General features: G+C 44.8%; 1 long non-coding RNA gene across 3 annotated transcripts in view; it reads left to right on the forward strand.

The window, feature by feature from the left end:
- Window positions 1-18022, forward strand: part of LOC148506784 (uncharacterized) — a 30459-nt gene extending 12437 nt beyond the window's left edge. For all 3 annotated transcript variants that reach the window (XR_015869742.1, XR_015869740.1, XR_015869741.1), the window contains exons 2-3: window positions 13976-14058; window positions 17231-18022. This is a non-coding gene — a long non-coding RNA (uncharacterized LOC148506784). The remainder of the gene's footprint in view (window positions 1-13975; window positions 14059-17230) is intronic.
- Window positions 18023-20278: the final 2256 nt, after the last annotated feature.

Genomic DNA, 20278 nt, shown 5'->3' on the forward strand with positions numbered 1-20278 from the left:
CAATGGTAATGCTTTGGCTGGGGGACCCGGTGAAAGGGTTCCCCTGGCTGTGGTATTACCCCCCTCCTGCTAGAAAAGTGTAGGTTCTGGCATTTACAGGGGAACCCTACTAATTTTTTGCCCCTGTATTTCTAGAACCATAATCGGCTCAGAGCCCAGTCTTGGTTGCACTGAATACGACCCCTAAGTCATTTATCCCCTGTATTTTGGCAACCAGGACTGGTTCTGAATAGCTCGGTGCTGGTTGAGCTGTGGGGTGGGGGGATGCACTAATTTTTTTTTTTTTTTTTTTTTTAATACTTATTAATTTTATTAATTGGTACTTGTGGTTTTCAAAATACCAGCATGCAGGGGAGGTATGCTGGGACCTGTAGTTCCACAGCAAAAGACTGTTTTTGCTATTATCAAATGCACCACACTACATAATCAACCCGGCACCCACCTGCCAGGGATTTTTGGGATAACCCTAAGCCTTATTGGGGATTTCCCCTCTAGTTCCTCTGGGCTGCCTAGTGGTCAGGGGTAATTCTCTATCTGGGGGAACTAGTGAAAGAGTACCCATGGCTTTGGAATTACCCCCACCCCTGCTAGAATGGGTCTGGTGCTGGTTATGGTTAATAAAGAGCACAGGTTCTCAAAACTCGGTCCTCAGGACCCCAAACAGTGCATGTTTTCCAGGTCTCCTCACAGAATCACTAGTGAAGTAATTAGCTCCACCTGTGAATCTTTAAAATGTGTTAGTAATGACTACACCTGTGCAGCTTGTTGGGTGACCTGCAAAACATGACCTCTGTGGGGTCCTGAGGACTGAATTTGAGAACCACTGATATAGAGGATCCCTACACTTTTTCTCCCCTGTATTTCCATAACCAGGACTGGCTCAGCTAAGCTGGTCCTGGTTATGGACTGCATAGACTGCATGTGTGTATTCCAATGAGCACACAATTCTCTGAATTAGCAGCTCCACCATTTTGTGAGTGATGGCAATCTCTCTCTGTGAGAGTGCAGAATCAGCAGTTAACCACAGGGTGTGAGGGCATACCATATCTGTATTGCGCAAGGAACGCATCCATTAAGGTGTCAGCCTTAATAATTGGAATTTCAATGCTCTTTAAGTTTGAGTGGCAGAAATTCAGTAGTTTTTGTGAAATTTCAGATCATATCTAAGAAGCCTTAATGAGACATGTGAAACGTAAGGGTTTTATGTCTACGGAATATATAATATATAGATTATAAAGACGGACACACTTTGAAGGCTAAGAAAAAACATTTGCTTTCTAGTTTTGAAGAGTAACATTTTGGGATGTCGTCTCCCAATATCAGGTTTACAAAATACTACATTTTTGCATATTTAAGAGACTATTATGGGTAATACAGATATCCCCAAATTGAATGTATATATTTTATGTTTTAAAGGATATTATATAGCATCTATTTATAATACTGTAAAGATACCCCTCTTCTTTATTGCTCAAAACTTATTTCAATACATAACCGGGTGTATGGGGAGGGGTTTGTCTTTCTATATATTATTCCTATTAACTTCCTTGTAAAGTAATTATAAAACTGGCAAAATACCCTTTACTGTTACTTAAGCGGACCATAAAATGTATCTATTAGTACTGGATCTTGCAAACGTGCAAGTAAGGTGCCTTTGCTATGTAATATTCCTCTGCATATTGTTAATTTCCTCTCCAGACTCCCTCCCTGTCTCTCACACTGCTATATATCTGGATCTTTCTTTGTGTTTTGGATCTGTATTTTTTATTTTATTTTTAAAAAGCATAAAAACAGCTAAAATCACAGAATGTGTTGATTTTTCTGCTCCTATGCTATAATTAACCTCAAAAACCTTTAATTTTCAGTCTATTCTGAACACCTCACAATAGTGTTTTTATGTCCAAAAGGTTGCACCGAGGTAGAAGAATGACTATGCTAAGCGACACGAGTGGGCGGCACAAACACGTGGCCATTCTAGGAGTGACACTGCAGTGGCAGACAGAATGGCAGTTTGAAAAACTAGGCCGCAAACCGTACATAATGCAAAGAAAAAAAAGAGGTGCAAGATGGAATTGTCCTTGGGCCCTCCCACCCACCCTTATGTTGTATAAACAGGACATGCACACTTTAACAAACCAATCATTTCAGCGCCAGGGTCTGCCACACGACTGTGGCTGAAATGATTGGTTCGTTTGGGCCCCAACAAAACAAGCTGGCAATTAATCTGTCCCTGCACAAACTGGCTCTACGGAGGCAAGATGTCGTCCTCATCCTCCTCATCCACCGATTCCTCACCCTCTTCAGTGTTGTGTACATCCTCATCCTCACAGAGTATTAATTCGTTCCCGCTGGAATCCACCACCACAGGTCCGTCTGTACGTTCTGGAGGCTGGTCTCCCTGGTAGTTGATAATTCATTTTTATGAACATCATCTTCTCCACATTTTGTGGAAGCAACCTCCTACGCCTTTCGCTGACAAGGTTCTCGGCTGCACTAAACACTCTTTCGGAGTACACCCTGGAGGGGGGGCAACTCAGGTAAAATAGAGCCAGTTTGTAAAGGGGCCTTCAAATTGCCTCTTGTTCCTGCCAGTACAGGTACGGACTCTCTGACATGCCTACTTGGATGCTGTCACCGATGTAATCCTTTAACAGACAGATGTACGCTTGTCGCTGCTGATTTGAGGATGCAGGTGCGGCTACTGTGCATACATTTCACACACAACAGAAAAAAAGATTATTTTATTTTGGTTGGAGCGCACTTTGGGGGTTACAGCACCCTTTAATGGACAAGCCAGCCGGCCCTTTACTTATGACACAGGCGCACGCAGTCGCTGAATGGCGAAAGTGGACTAATTTTTTGGGCCACCCAAAGCGTCTCCTGCACGCCCTGTCGCTTTTCAGAAAATTCTGCGCCACCAAGTTTATTGTGTGAGCAAAACATGGGACGTGCTGGAATTTGCCCAGATGTAATGCCCGCACAATATTGGTGGAGTTGTCGGATATCACAAATCCCCAGGAGAGTCTAAGCAGGGTAAGCCACTGGGCGATGATTTCCCTCAGTTTCTCTAAGAGGTTGTCAGTGTGCCTCTTACTGAAACTGGTGATACACAGCGTAGCCTGTCTTGGAACGAGCTGGCGTTTCTGAGATGCTGCTACTGGTGACGCTGCCGTTGTTGCTGCGTAAGGTGATACATCTACCCAGTTGGCTGTCAGTCATATAGTCCTTAGTCTGCCCTGTTCCACTTGTCCACATGTCCGTTGTTAAGTGGACATTGGATACAACCGCATATTTCAGGACACTGAGGACACTTTTTTTTCTGACGTTTCTGTACAGTCTCGGTATCGCCTGCCTATTGAAGTGGAATCTAGACGGGATTTGGAACCTGGGACACACTACCTCCATCAGTTGTCTAAATCCCACTGCACTAATGGCGGAGACCGGATGCACGTCTAACACCAACATAGCATAGGCCTCAGTTATACGTTTTGCTTCAGGATGACTGCTGTCGTACTTCATCCTCCTCGCTAGGGACTGTTGGAGGGTCAATTGTTTAGTAAAAGTAGTGATGTTCCTACTTCCTCTCTGGGATGATGAACAACTCCCAGCAACAGCACTAGATGGAAGTGGTTCATGATCTTTCCCTATTTTATTTTTATCTGAGAAAGTTTGGTCCTCCATTTATGTTATATTGATGTATACGTGCGGCTAAGGCGCACACAAACACAGAAAATATTTTTTTATTTTTGTTGGAGACTAGTGCACTTTGTGGGTTACACCAACCTTTAAGAAATGAGCCAGCTGGCCCTTTACTTATGACACAGGCGCACGCTTGGCACTACTTTGTTGATGTATGTGCGGCTACTGCGCACACAATTCACAAACACAGAAAAAATATTTATTTTTTTGCACTTGGGGGGAGCACCCCTGATGTACTGAGCACCACCTGGACAACACTACAGCACCCCTTTAGGACTGGGACACTGCACAGGACTTTGGAGTGGACACAGCCCCTATGGACTACTAACTGCACAACACAGTCCAGCCAGCCCCTACGGACTTTGGAGGAGTGGACACAGCCCCTATGGACAACAGCAGCACAGCACAACACAGCCAGCCCCTATGGACTTTGGAGGAGTGGACACAGCCCCTATGGACAACTACAGCACAACACTATACTGCACTACACTACACAGCCCAGCCAGCCCTAACTCCCACCCTCCCTCTTCACTGTCTACATCCGAGTGAGAAAATGGCGCCGACACGGGTACCTTATATAGAATCCAAAACCCGCGACACCCGGAAGGCGGGATGGCGTTTTGCCTCTATTTCAGATCTGAGTCAGGCTGGAAAAGTCCAGCCTGACTCGCATCGGATCGGGGGGGTTCGGATTTCAGAAATCCGAACCCGCTCACCCCTAATAAATGTGTGTGGTTTTTTTTTTTCCCCATATGACATTTTGCTCTGTTCCCAACCCAGGGGCAGTATATGAGAGGAGGGAACCCTGCAGACCCTCCACTCTCGGTGCTGCATGCATGGAGTAGACTGTCACCATGCCTAATGTGCCTGTGGGAAAATGATGCTGTTCCTCCTGCACAATTGTCCCGATAATTACACTGGCATCAGCGGAGAGGTAATTGTAGGATATGAGTGCAGTGTGGGCCTCTCCATGCATGGACCAAAGACCCTGTGTGCACCACACACCATGTACCCATTACAGATATGCCCGTGCCCCATTCAGGTCTATATTTTTGGCATTTTGCCCCTTCTATATTTTTTTCAATTGGGCCAAGTTTTATTTATCCATTACCCCAAAATGTTTACTTGTGACTGGTCTCCTCTTGTGCCTCCCTCTATATATGTTTTCATTTGGGCCTTTTTAAAAATATGCCAAAAATATGCCAGCTAATGATTTACACTATATGGAACCAGGTTACTGCCATATACAGCAAGGAGACATCAGCAATTAGATGTTACATTGGGTGCCACCTGGAATTGGGGCTGTAATGTAGTATTAGCATAAAATTGCTACATTTTGCAATAACCTAATTCTGCCATCTAGGTTGGGAGCCCTTAAGCTAGGTACACACTAGACGTCTTGCAAACGATAAGATGTCATCAATGATTTCCCTTAAACTCCTGGATAAATTATCTAGTACATACACACTGTGCAATCTAACTAACAACCAAACAATATATTGTGCATCATTTGGTGGTTAGATTGTTAACTATATAATGTTATCATATCGCCTGGTTGTCCAGTAGAGCGTACACAGCGCAAGATCTGAGGGGATTCACTAACAAGATTGCCAGATCTTCCTGCATGTAGAGAAGATCTGAAGATGCAATGGACAATGCCATGGGAGCGTGCATAGTGCGTGCACACTTGACGATTTGAACAATTTTCCATTCCAATACGTCGGAATTCGCCATATGGTTCAAAATATCATCTAGTGTGTAGGGGCCTTTAGACTGCAGACTATTCATCTTTCCCTTCAATCCAGTCATTGATTTAGAAGACATGATCATGATTCAGGATGGATGAAACACAAAAAAAAAAAAACTTTAAAAAGAAAATTTTAATTCATGTACAGAACTGAAAAATTAGTTTTATAAGTCTGCAGACGAGAGAGAGACCTCAAAATCCAATCAATTGCCCAGTTGCCACAAGTTTGAATCAACAGGCTTACTTACAGTAAGTGCAAGGCCCCTCCAGGTTAATTACAGAATGTTCTTGTTGCATTGCAGGTCTGTACACACAGACACAAATGATCCATGCACTGGCTGCCATCTGGTGACAATGAGGTTGCTGTAACATCCACTGTCACTTCACTGTGCATATTGCCCTGAGTGACCTGGGAACCTGCAGAATGTATAAATCATTACTGTTCTGAAGCTTCTACGTATTCTGTGGCCAGGTGTGTGTACAGTAGTTCTTTACCTACACTCATTCTCAGATGTGTATCACAAATAGTTTATCATTAGGTCTGAATTAAATAATTTAAATATCTATTCATAGTAGGGGTGAGCGGGTTCGGTTTTACTCGGATCTTTAAACGGCATTTTATTGGCTATCGCCTATCATGTGTTTTGGATAGCCAATATAATAAATCCGAATTTGCGGTAACCGAGTAAAACCGAGCCTGCACATCCCTAATTCACAGTAATCAGTTCATTCTACTGACATTGGCCCGAAAATACAATGGTGGAGAATAGATATAAGACCTGCTTCTGAGTTGGGAGTAAAGCAAACAAGAGCAAGTCATTTGCACCTTAGCAAAACCATGATGTATTGCAGGTGGGACAGATGTAAAATATGTGCAGACATTTAGATCTGAAAGGCGCGTGTACAAACTCAAATGTAAATTGCACTGTAAAAATAAAGCTGTCCATCATTTGTGATCTACATGCAAAAGTAGCCAGTATTTACTCTGCAGTGCAGCATTGCTGGTCCAGGTAAAAAGTTACTTTTTTCCCTTTATTCCTAAAGGTGCCCATACACATAGCAATATTTGCAAGCGATTGCACGATAACAACGTCGTTATCATGCAAACGCTTGCAAATCGAGCATGCATCGTGCACATTTATGTCAGAAAATACCAGCGATGCGCGCACCCGCTGGTCATTTCCGACATCTATCATTGGGCAAACATGCTGGCCAACCTGACAATATTGTCAGGTTCAGCATGTTGCCAGATGATTGATGAGCCTGCACTGAACGACTGCTCGTCCAGTGTAGGCACATCACAGACATAGAAACGACAGCACGATTACAATGTCGTAACCGTGCTCTCGTTTCTCCGTCGGCTAGTGGATGGGCACCTTAACTCAGAATCAGGCCAATAAAGAAATGTGCAGTAACAACAACTACATATTGAAAATGTACTGATAAAAGTATTGGAACCTGGTTTGTAGGTGTAGCAGAGTTCCAGTACACATCGGCGAATGTTCTAAGACAACAAAAATCTCATTTGCATAACAAGTGGACTGGTTTTATTGATGTTATGTAAACACCTTCTGATGAAACCGGGAGTACTACAAGCCCGGAGAAACGCGTCAAGGATATATACTGTTTCACCACATCTTATTTACCCGTACGGACACTTTGTTCCATTTCCTCTGGAAGTATCCAACATCAGATGATTGACAGCAGATAGAGCGCTCAGGACACTGCACTACTGGAAGAAGCGCAACTCTATACAGAGACTCCATAGCCTGCACAGACGCCACCTCAGCCCCTAGCTGCATGGACATTCAGTAGTGGCTTCTGGTGCTTTGCCAAGAATCGGCCACACAAGCGACATATGCCCGTTTGTTATCAGGAGCAGTCCCCGGTATATTACCTGGTATTGGCCATATCAACGGCACCATGTTTTCCATCAGGTGTACAAAGGATACAGGTGACTAATATACTCCGTTACATTTGGGCTATTACCTCCTGTTTAATCTTCTGTTCTAACGGAATTCTCTTTATTTAAAGAGGAACAATTTTTTACTAATTCAGAGATATTTTCATATTGGAGTGGACTGTACCTTAAGAGATTTAATCGTGGACATTCATAGGAGAGGGACAATAAGTGGTTGTGCATTCCATCTGATTGTGTCCCCCATTTGCTCTGATATATCCATGAACTCCGCGTTTAAATATATTTATTATACATCTCAGTGAACTATGTGTGGGTAATGCATTTTTATTGTTTTGCTTTCCTTTTAATAAACTGTATTTTTAATATCTGTGTGGTCACTTGACAAAACTAGGGCTCTACTCTTTTTTTTTTTTTTTTTTTTAAGTTGCTCATTTATTATTTGACAGGTGCAGAACCTGCTGTGTGAGCTGCCTGTTTTTTCAGGAGATATCTGAATTGTCAGTGCACCTGTGTTGAGGTTTATATAAGATATCCCTACTCACTGTTATACACTGGTTTGATTTAGCAGGGTAATATACAACTCACCGGGATGTAGTTGCTGAGACCGGTGGCCGCAAGGCCGCCGGTCTCAAACCTGACGCTAGAATCTTGACAAGGGACTTAAGATAGGCATCGAAATACCAATACCTATCTTAATCCCGATATCAAAATCCAGGAGGACGAGTGCCCGAACAAAGGTAAAATAAAAAAATATTTTCTGTGTTTGTGTGCGCCTTAGCCGCACGTATATATCAAATCAATATAACATAAATGGAGGACCAAACTTTCTCCGATAAAAATAAAATAGGGAAAGATCAAGAACCACTTCCTCCTAGTGCTGAAGCTGCTGCCACTAGTCATGACATAGACAATAACATGCCATCAACGTCGTCTGCCAAGGCCGATGCCCAATGTCATAGTAGAGGGCACAAAAAAAAAACATTTAAATCTGAAGAGAAACGTAAACTTGCCAATATGCCATTTATGTTCATGACTAGTGGTTCAGCTTCACATGACGATGGAAGCCCTCCTCCCGCTAAAAAAATCAAATGAGTTAAGCTGGCAAAAGCATAGCGAAGAACTGTGCGTTCTAAGAAGATATCAAAAATCCCCAAGGAGAGTCCAAGTGTGGTGGCGGTTGCGATGCCTGACCTTCCCAGCACTGGACGGGAAGAGGTGGCTCTTTCCTACATTTGCACGCCCCCTGCAAGTGCTGAAAGGAGCACCCACAGTCCACTTGATGATATGCAAATTGAAGATGTCATTGTTGAAGTACAACAGGATGAGGATACTGGTGTAGCTGGCGCTGAGGAGGAAGTTGGCGAGGAGGATTCTGATGGTGATGTGGTTTGTTTAAATCAGGCTCCGGAGGAGACAGTTGTTGTCCGTGGGATGAAAAAGCCCATCACGATCATGCCTGGGCAGAAGACCAAACATTCCACCTCTTTAGTCTGGCAATATTTCTATCCAAATCCGGACAACAACTGTCTTGCCATATGTACCATATGTAAAGGTGGAATAAGTAGGGGTAGGGACGTTAACCACCTAGGAACATCCTCCCTTATACGGCACCTGCAGCGCGTTCATAAAAAGTTACTGTCAAGTTCAGAAACTTTGGCTAAGACCGTAAGCAGTCCAGGGACACCTAAATCCCATTGTCCTGTTGTATCCAAGCGTCTGCAAACCACACCGTCAACTCCCTCCTCGTCAATTTCCTCCTTAGTCAGGATTGGAAGTAGTCCTGCAGGCCATGTCTCTGGCATGACTGACTCTCCTATCCGGGATTCCTCTGGATTATCCTGCATTGCTACGCCTACTGCTGCCGCTGCTTCTGTTGCTGCTGCTGGGAGTCGTTCATCATCCCAGAGAGGAAGTAGGAACACCACTACTTTTACTAAACAATTGACCCTCCAACAGTCCTTAGCGAGGAGGATGAAGTACGACAGCAGTCATCCTGAAGCAAAACGTATAACTGAGGCCTTGACTGCTATGTTGGTGTTAGACGTGCGTCCGGTGTCTGCCATTAGTGCAGTGGGATTTAGACAATTGATGGAGGTAGTGTGTCCCTGGTTCCAAATCCCATCTAGATTCCACTTCACTAAGCAGGCGATAGAGACTGTACAGAAACGTCAGAAAAAGAGTCCTCAGTGTCCTGAAAAATGTGGTTGTACCCAATGTCCACTTAACCACGGACATGTGGACAAGTGGAACAGGGCAGACTAAGGACTATATGACTGTGACAGCCAACTGGGTAGATGTATCACCTTACGCAGCAACAACAGCAGCGTCACCAGTAGCAGCATCTCAGAAACGCCAGCTCGTTCCAAGGCAGGCTACGTTGTGTATCACCGGTTTCAGTAAGAGGCACACCGCCGACAACCTCTTGGAGAAACTGAGGGAAATCATCGCCCAGTGGCTTACCCCACTTAGACTCTCCTGGGGATTTGTGATATCTGACAACGCCACCAATATTGTGCGGGCATTACATCTGGGCAAGTTCCAGCACGTCCCATGTTTTGCTCACACAATAAACTTGGTGGTGCAGAATTTTCTGAAAAGCGACAGGGGCGTGCAGGAGACGCTTTGGGTGGCCCGAAAAATTTCTGGCCACTTTCACCATTCAGCAACTGCGTGCCGAAGACTGGAGCGCCAGCAAACACTCTTGAACCTGCCCCGCCATCACCTGAAGCAAGAGGTTGTGACGTGGTGGAACTCAACCCTCTATATGCTTCAGAGGATGGAGGAGCAGCAAAAGGCCATTCAAGCCTATACATCCACCTATGACATAGGCAAAGGAGGGGGTATGCACCTGACTCAAGCGCAGTGGAGAATGATTTCCGTGTTGTGCAAGGTTCTCCAGCCCTTCGAACTTGCCACACGTGAAGTCAGTTCAGACACTGCCAGCTTGAGTCAGGTCATTCCCCTCATCAGGCTTTTGCAGAAGCAGATGGAGAAAGTGAAGGAGGAGCTAAGACGACGGAGCGATTCCGCTCGACATGTGGGACTTGTGGATGAAGCCCTTCATTCGCTTTGCCAGGATTCCAGGATGGTCAATCTGTTGAAATCAGACCACTACATTTTGGCCACCGTGCTCGATCCTAGCTTTAGGTGTCTCCCTTTCCAGCCGACACAAGCCTGCAGATGTGCAAAGACTTGCTGGTGAAAACCCTTTCAGCTGAAGCGGAACGTGACACGTCAACAGCTCCTTCTTCATTTTCTCCCGCAACTGGGGCTGCCAGGAAAAAACTTAGGTATCCTAAGCAACCCGCTGGTGGTGATGCAGGACCAAGTTTGGACATCTGGTCTAGACTGAAGGACCTGGCAACAATTTCTGACATGTCTACTGTCACTGCATATGATACTGTCACCATTGACAGAATGGTGGAGGATTACATCGGTGACAGCATCCAAGTAGGCAGGAAAAAGAGGCAATTTGGAGGCCCCTGTACAAACTGGCTCTATTTTACCTGAGTTGCCCCCCCTCCAGTGTGTACTCCGAAAGAGTGTTTAGTGCAGCCGGGAACCTTGTCAGCGAAAGGCATAGGAGGTTGCTTCCACAAAATGTGGAGAAGATGATGTTCATAAAAATTAATTACCAACTCTTCCAGGGAGACCAGCCTCCAGAACGTACAGAGGGACCTGTGGTGGTGGATTCCAGTGGGGACGAGTTAATAGTCTGTGAGGATGAGGATGTACACTGAAGAGGGTGAGGAATCAGTGGATGAGGATGACATCTTGCCTCCGTAGAGCCAGTTTGTGCAGGGACAGATTAATTGCCAGCTTGTTTTGTGGGGGCCCAAACGAACCAATCATTTCAGCCCCAGTCGTGTGGCAGACCCTGGCGCTGAAATGATTGGTTTGTTAAAGTGTGCATGTCCTGTTTATACAACATAAGGGTGGGTGGGAGGGCCCAAGGACAATTCCATCTTGCACCACTTTTTTTTCTTTGCATCATGTACTGTTTGGGGCCTAGTTTTTCAAACTGCCATCCTGTCTGCCACTGCAGTGCCACTCCTAGATGGGCCACGTGTTTGCCTTTTGGACATAAAAACACTATTGTGAGGTGTTCAGAATAGACTGGAAATGAGTGGAAATTAAGGTTATTGAGATTAATAATAGCATAGGATTGAAAAACCAACACATTCTGTGATTTTAGCTGTTTTTATTCTTTTTTTAAAAAAAATACAGTTCCAAAACACAAAACTCAGAACCCAAAACACGGAAGGGTGGTTTTGGCAAAACCAATCCTGATCCAAAACACGAAGAAAGATTCAGATCCAAAACCAAAACACGAAAAGTGGCCGGTGCACACCCCTAGTAGCAATACAGGAATGCTGGAAGGTATTGTGGGTGGCGGTAATACTGAAGTCTCTCTGGAGCTAAGTGGCAGACTAGTCTCCTACTGTGACACTCAACATAGTGACAAGATGGTGCCATGCATGTGCTGTAGGTGAGCCTGGTGGTCATCTTGGCACAGGGAATGAAACCTCCCTGGAGGAAGAAAATGGGAGTGTGCACAGTAGCGCTTGCCACTTTCAACAATAAGTACATGTTATATGATGTATATAAATAATGTGGGCTTGACTCAGAGTTGGTAGCAAAAAAAAAGGTCCCATTTGCACCTTAGCAAAACCATGTTACTCTGCAGGTGGGACAGATTTAAAATGTGTACAGAGATTTACTGTATATCTGAGACGGGTGTGTCCTATCTAATTTTTACATTTCATTGTAAAACAAAGCTGCTCAGTATTTGTTGTCAACAGGGGAAAACACAGGATTTTTATGGGGGGGTTTCCATACATTGCAGTATATATGTATATATATCTATGTGTGTGTGTGTGAGAGAGATTTTTAGATATATATATAATGTCAAAGAAGGAGAAGAACGGTGCGCACCGCAGTCAGTATAGTAAAATTCTCCTTAATTACAGCACACATAAAAAACTTGCATCTAAATTTCCAGCAATCAGCATACAAGTAACATCAATAATCGCGGGATTTCCGGGGCCCAGGAGCAGCGCCAGCAGCTTAGATATTAGCAGCAAAGTTTGGCTCACACAGCAGTGTTTCGCTGTGATCGCGTCCCGGCTCCAGCTTCCTAACTCAGACCTCACTCAGATCGCGGCAGCGTCACGCCGTTGTGACGTCACCAAGCCACGCCCCATATATATATATATTTACACAGGGCTATTTTTATGGTAAGACACACACACACTTATTTTGTTTTACTGTAGTAGATTGGATATGCATTGGGCAGGCACTGCCATTAGTGAACCTAGATGGTTACCTATGTGCCAGAGTTTTTAAAACCTTTAGAGCAGCCCTCAGCCACGCGCACCACACACACACCTCTGCATATAAACACTGCTGACACATAATTTTATTAAAGATGCGCCCCTCCACCAAAAAAAAATATCCCCACATAGGAAACAATCACATTTCCCCCCACATTAAATAAAAGATTGCATTGTCCCCACAGATGGCAAAACAATACATTACTCCCACATAAAAAAAAAAAAAAAACATAACCACACTGGCTATAAATTATATTGGCCCTATCTGTCCATGGCAGAGAAAGGTGCTCCCTGCACCTCAGCCGTGGAAGCTGGTACAACGGCAGCCTGTCATGAAGAACCTCTACCTGCGCAGCAGGGAGCACTGTGCGGGCGTGACGGCGATGCGGAGGGCGTGACCTATGATCTCACGCCGCCGCTTTTCCACTGGTCATGGTCCGGGCAGCGGCTGAGCCACCCGGAAGAGCCCAGCGCTGCCCGGACCAAAACTCCAGCGGCACACGCTGGAAACCGCTCGATAGGAGGAGGCACATGCTGCGTTACTGACACAGCTGCCTCCTCATATCGGTCAGCTGCAGCAATGGATTGGCGAGCAGGGGGGGTTTCTAGGTACTCAGAAACCCCCCCTGCGTGCGCTAGTGGTCAACATTCAAAAGCAGACAGCAGTTTCCCTGCATGCAAAATAAATAGATAAATAAATGTAAATGCATTTGCACCCTCTTTGTAATGAAACATGTTTTTTTCCAGGAGCACCTCCTTTTTGCTCCATTTTTTTTTTTTTTTTTTTTTTTTAGTTTCTTCTCATTCTGAATGATACCCTCTAGACCACAGGTTCTCAAACTCTGTTCTCAGGACCCCAAACAGTGCATGTTTTCCAGGTCTCCTCACAGAATCACAAGTGAAATAATTAGCTCCACCTGTGGATCTTTAAAAATGGGTCAGTGAGTAATGAATACACCTGTGCACATGCTGGGTGGCCTAACAAACGTGACCTGTGTGGGGTCCTGAGGACCGACTTTGAGAACCACTGCTCTAGACTAGACCTGGCCAACCTGTGGCTCTCCAGCTGTTGTGTAACTACAAGTCCCAGCTGGTAAAGCATGCTGGGACTTGTAGTTTCACAACAGCTGGAGAGCCACAGGTTGGCCAGGTCTGGATCTAGACAGTGTATGCTAGGACATGAAAAAATTACTGAATTAATTACCTGATTAATACAGTATTACAGTATATCATGTACAAAGTGATTGCAACATATGTTCTTAAACATTTTTTTAGAAGCCGAAGATGAATCCCAAATTGGTAATACTGGTGACAGCTGTGGCCCTCGTCTGCCTTGTACAACTCGGGAAAGCAGAAAAGTAAGTTGTAATAATTATTCAACAAAATTTCAGATTTGTTTATTTAAACTAATTTCACTTCAGCTTAAATTCAGTACATTTTGTTGAGAACATGGTACCTTTTTGTGATAAGACTGATCACTTTAGTCACATAGGGCTTGATTCAGTGATGTACGCATATCACACTGCCACTGCATCTCTGTACACCCCGGCTGTGTGATATTATGCTAATGCTGCAGATGCATACATGCCGACAATATGGCTGCCTCCCCCGGGAGGAGACAGCCATATCTGTACAGCAGGGGGCGTGAGGCTAATTTGGGGGTGTAGTCCCCGGTAGGTGCCTTTCACACATACGCGATACCTGGGAGTTTTGACCAAGACAGGACAAAATCCCGGGAATCTCAGTATGTCTGAACGGGGTATTAGGGGGGAATTCAATTAGCCCGATAATTTACTGGGTGTAAAAAAAGGGTGGAAGCCACGGGCTTTAACGCTCAAGTCTATTCAATTATAGCCCCTTTTACTCGCCAGGTAAATTAACTGTTAACAGGTGTTAACACACAGGTCTGGATTCTATGTGTTAACATGGTCATGGCACCCGAAAACAGGCAGTTTTCTTTCCTGCTCAGACTCCATCCTGGGCAGTGCTCGAAGTGTGTTGGTATGAGATGGTATGTCATACCAGCACTTCACTTTGGGACAGTGACAGTCCCAATGCCGGTCACCAGTGTGCAACATGTTCTGCAGTGAGGTAAGAAGAAAGGTAAGTGCTGATGGGAGGAGAGGGGATGTGTGAGGAGAGGTGTTCTGCTGTGAGGGGAGGTGAGGAGAGGTGTGCTGCTGTGAGGGGAGGGGTGGGGAAGTGAGATTTGAGGAGAGGGTTGCTGCTGTGAGGGGAGGGAAGATGAGGCATGAGGAGAGGTGTGCAGCTGTGAGGGGAGGTGTGAGGAGAGGTGAGTGCTTTAGTGAGGGGATATGAGGTGCGAGTGCTGTTGTGAGATGTGAGGAGAGGTGTGTTGCTGTGAGTGGTGGGGAGGTGTGAGGAGAGGTTTGCTGTTGTGAGGTGTAAAGAGAGGAGTGCGGCAGTGAAGGTGTGAGGAAAGGTCTGCTGCTGTGAGGAAAGATGTGTTGCTGTGAGGGGAGGCATGAGGAGAGGTAAATGCTACTGTGAGGGGAGGTATGCTGCTGTGTGGGGAAATGTGAGGAGAGGTGAGTGCTGCTGGGAGGGGTTGTGATGTGTTAGGAGAGGTGAGTGCTGCTGTGAAGGAAGGTGTGAAGAAAGGTGTGCTGTTGTGAAGGTAGAGGTGGTGGGTGGAGATGTGTGCTGAGGGGAGGTGTGAGGATAGGAGTTCTGCTGTGAGGGGAGGTGTGAGAAGAAGTGTGCTACTGTGAGGAGAGGTGTGGTGCTGTGAAGTGAGGAGTGGTGTGTTACTTTGAGGGGAGGTGTGAGGAGAGATGTGCTGCTATAAGGGGAGGTATGCTGCTGTGAGGGGAGGGGAAAGCTGCTGGGAGGGCATGTAATATGTTAGGAGAGGTAAGTGCTGCTGTGAATGGAGGGAGGTGTGAGGACAGTTGTGCCACTGTTAGGGGACAGGAGGTGTGAGGAGATGTATATGGAGAAGTGCTGCTATGAGGGGAAGTATGCTGTGTTAAGTGAAGGGATGTGATGTGTTAGGAGAGGTGAGTGATGCTGTGAGGGGAAGTGTTAAGAAAGGTGTGCTGTTGTGAGGTGTGTTGCTGTGAGGGAGTGGAGGTGTGACGTAAAATGTTCTGCTGTGAAGTAGGGATGTGCAGGCTCGGTTTTACTCGGATTAACTTATCGCCACTTTACCGCAAATTCGGATTTATTATATTGGCTATCCAAAACACATGATATGTGATAGCCAATAAAATGCAGTTTAAAGATCCGAGTAAAACCGAACCCGCTCACCCCTACTGTGAAGGGAGTGGAGGTGTGAGGAGAGGTGTGCTGCTGTGAGGGGAGGTGTGAGGAGAGGTAGGTGCTGCTTTGAGGGGAAGTGAGCTGTAAGGAGAGGTGTGCTGCTGTTAGGGGAGAGGAGGTGCGAGGTGCTGTGAGGGGAGTGCCTTGAGGGGGAGGTGTGAGGAATGGTGTGCTGCTGTGAGGGGAGGTGTGAGGAGAGGTGAGTGCTGGTGTGCGGAGAGGGTTACTGCTGCAAGGTGAGGTGTACTGCTGTGAGGAGATCTGAGTGCTGCTGTGAAGGGAGGGAAGTTGTGAGTAGAGGTGAGTGCTTCTGTGAGGGGAGGTGAGGTGTAGGGAGAGGTGTACTGTTGTGAGGGTAGGGGCAGTGAGGTGTGAGGAAAGAAGAGTGCTGCTGTGAAGGAAGATGAGGTGTAGGGAGAGGTGTGCTGCTGTGAGGTGTGAGAAGTGTGCTGCTGTGAGTGGTGATGTGCTGTGATGAGAGAGGAGCAGAGAGGGAGGAAACAAGAATTCTTTAAGAAAAGAAGAAGGAAGAGCCAACCTTGGAAGAAGAGGAGGCACCAGTGCCCAGGATGGGTCAGCAGGTGAAGCAAGAAGCTGAGCACCAGAGAGTGCTGCTGTGATGAAAAAGAAAAGAGCTAAATGAAGCCCCCCACTGCAGCCTCTCCTTGCACCATGGTAGGCAGCTTTGCCCACCTTCACTTATTTAACCCTCACTACACCCTCCCTTAGGAGGGTGGAGCCACTGCCCCTGATAAGTGACCATGGGCATTAGGCCCAGGTCACTGTGTCATTATTTGAAATAAGGGTATGAAAATATCAGGGGGGTCAGGATTTAGCCCTGCCTAAGTAAAGTACCCCCTGATATTTACATACCCCCACTTCAAAATTTTCACTTCAACCACTGGTACTGGGGGATGAAGTAGCCCATGGTTAATTACTGCGGGTATTTGAATTCCTCCCTTCAAAGTGAAATACTCATTGTCGTATTTTTACTCATGAAATGTCAATTATTGTTACTCTTTCATGTATAAAATGTAACTTTTTCATTCATCAGTTGTCAATTCACTACCATCACACATGATTTGTAATTTTCACTGATCAAATGATTAGTTTAACTTACAAGTACAAAAAGAATAGATTCACTATGACACGCTGCCCTCTATTAGATAGAAATCTTTGGTCATGGTTTACATTGCAATCTGCTACTGATGTATTTGCTGACAATATCTAATTTTCTCCTTGGTGTAGGGAGGGCAAAAGCCAGAATGAGATTGAGATTGAAAAAAGGGAGATACAACAGGAACCCCCTGACAGCGATGAAATAAGAGATGAGAGGGCACCATTTCACGATTTCATTATACCTACCTTTCCTGACAAGAATTATTAAATAAAATCTGCAACTTTTAACAGATAAAATACTTATATATCTACATAAATGTTCTATAACATCACTGGATGTCTGTCTTTCATTATGAATGGATCTTTAAAATATGTAAATTACTAAACTGGTATTGTGTGTGTGCTTCTTTTTATTAATAAGTGATTTTGAGATGTATGTATACAACAGTGGATGCTAATGTTTTCTATATAATTTTCCTTGCATACTTTAATACATTTTATTGTTAAATAGGGGTGCATATTTTTATTTAATTGGCTGTATTTTGTGATTTTTATTCAAAGCATCTACAGAATGAAATAAATGCAGACAATCAGCATAAATGTAAAGTCACTTAAGACTTACCAGGATATGGGACTACAGCACTTGGTTGCTAAAATACAGCTCAGAAACAATAGATAAACTCTGCGCTCACCTCTTGTCTGTCTGTGTATTGACTGATAAAGAGAAAAAAAAAAAAGAAAAGTGTGGTTTAAAACTCTCTTGATGTTAGAGTGAATGTAAACTTTCCACTTTTTGGGTTAATCTAGCATGTACAGTATGCTGGTGATCAAATGAAAAGCTAGGATGTTGGTTTACTAAATATTCTAAATAATTTGTAATACAATGTAACATATGTATATAGGGGGTGATTCAGTAGTGAATGGAATTGCAAAGCTGCACGCAAGCAGCTTTGCAATTCCCTCCTTGCAATTATGTTAATGCAGCAGGAGACATCAAGCTTCCTGCATTCATTACTTATCCGAGCTGTATCCATAGACGCAGCATCGGATCATCTGAGTAATCCCTGGCCGGCTGAGGGACCATGGGGTCATGCAGGCCGACCATAGCAGATGAGGGAAAGAGGCCAGAAAAATCCTGGCCTCTTCCCTCCCCCCTCCAATGGTGACCATCAGGAACCTGTGTGCTATCAGAGTCAGTTTTATGCACCGATATCCAGTTAAAAGTTCTATATCCAGATAAAAGTTAATTGTGCCACATTCCCATTAATCTGATTACTTAATATAGAGAAGTCCCTTTTGAAGATCCATACGTACCTGGGATGTCTAGTCCACTCTGGTGAAATCTGGGATGGCTCTGAACGGTAGCTCTGCAGTAGTCATGGTAACACCTTCTGCAGTCATAGCCGTCCTGGTGGGTGCTTTGCAGAATATCTTATTCCAGGATCAGCAGTCTTCAGTGAGAGGCTGACTGGGTCTCCGGGATAGGTTCAGGCACAGTGCTGCCAGGAGGAGCTCAGATGATCCCCCTGTGTCTGTTGTAAGTGGTGACAGGTGTGCCACCTCCTACTTCAGCATTTTTACAGTAGTCATTAGTGTGGAAAAGCCAGCCTTTTGTGTGAGGCTGCTTAGCTGCCCTTTGACTAGACTTTACTTGTGTGGCTGCTGAGGTTTGTAGGTTGCTGGTCTCAGTGCACAACCAGGAGTCTGTATAGGGCTGCAGCAGTTTACACTCAGTTAAGGTTTAACACAAGCAGGTGCAATGTTTAGGCAGTCTTTCAGCAAGAACCAGTCCAGATGCAGTGTATTGGGTTGGTCCAACACATTTTGGCCTACTTGGTGGCCTTTTACAAGGTCCGGTCACCACTTACAGCATACACAGATGAGTCCTGGTGGGATCTCTTGACCTTTCCCTGGCAGCACTGTGCCTGGACCCACCCTGGAGACCCACTCACACTGAAGACTGCTGATCCCGGAATAAGGCATTTGGTGCAGCACCCACCAGGAGTGCTATGACTGCAGAAGGGGTTCCCACAACTACAGCAGAGCTGCGTGTCAGACCCATCCCAAATTTCACCAAAGTGTACTAGACATCCCAACTACATACAGATCTCTAATTCGGCTTTTCTACACCAAGGAGCCCGATGAACAGGACCCAATTAACTGGATATATAACTTTTAGCTGGATAACGGATTGTAAGACTTTGATTGTAACACCTTTTTACCCCCCCCCCTGCTTGTGTCACATTTGTATTGTTTATTGTCTATATACATGTTACATTGTATTACAAATTATTTAGAATCCACTTTTATAAGACCAACATCCTGGTTTTTATTTGATCTCCATCATACATGTTGGATTAACTCCAGAGGTCTAAAATCACTGTAACATCAAGTGAGTATTAAACCACACTCTTTTCTTTTCTGTTTTTTTTTCTTTACTTTTTATCAGTCAACACACACATACAGATGGTGAGGTGAGTGCAAAGATTATCTATGGAATTGCTGGGAAAATACTCCTTAAAAAATGTTTAGCTTTTATGAACATCAGTTTTCCAACATTTTCAGGATGTAGCCTCCTATGCCGATCGCTTACAAGGTTCCCGGCTGTGCTAAACACTCTTTCTGAGTATACACTTTAGGGTGGGCAGCTTAAGTAAAGCAAAGCTAATTGTACAAGGGGCTTCAAATTGCCTTTTTTCCCTCCCAGTATGCAAAGGTGCTGTGAGACATGCTAATTGTACATTGTTATTAAAATAATCATCCACCATTCTGTTGATGCTTACTTATCATATTGAGTCACAGTAGAGGTGTCAATAATTGTTAGGTAAGTGAAAAATAGCTGCTTAGTATTAGAAGTGTTAGAAAAGTGAAAAATAAATTTGTGAAAATGTTACATAAATACAAAACAAACATAAGGCCTATTTCAGCACAGATCGCAACTGCGAGAGCGCACGCAGTCGCCGATTGTTGCGAACTGCACACACATATGTATCGCAGTGCACATGGGCAATGGCAGCATTGCGGTCTCACAGACTACGGAAAGCCATTGCAGAGTGATTGACTGGTAGTGAGCATTTGGGGGTGGTGACGGGGGGGATGGTCAGAGAAACGCAGTTGTGCCTGTCTGTTTGAAAGCCATTGCATTGGCGTGCATAAATTAGCCACTACGACAGCATA

The sequence above is a fragment of the Taudactylus pleione genome, unplaced genomic scaffold (genome assembly GCF_031769625.1).
Source record: "Taudactylus pleione unplaced genomic scaffold, aTauple2 ptg000396l, whole genome shotgun sequence".
Taxonomy (NCBI): Eukaryota; Metazoa; Chordata; class Amphibia; order Anura; family Myobatrachidae; genus Taudactylus; species Taudactylus pleione.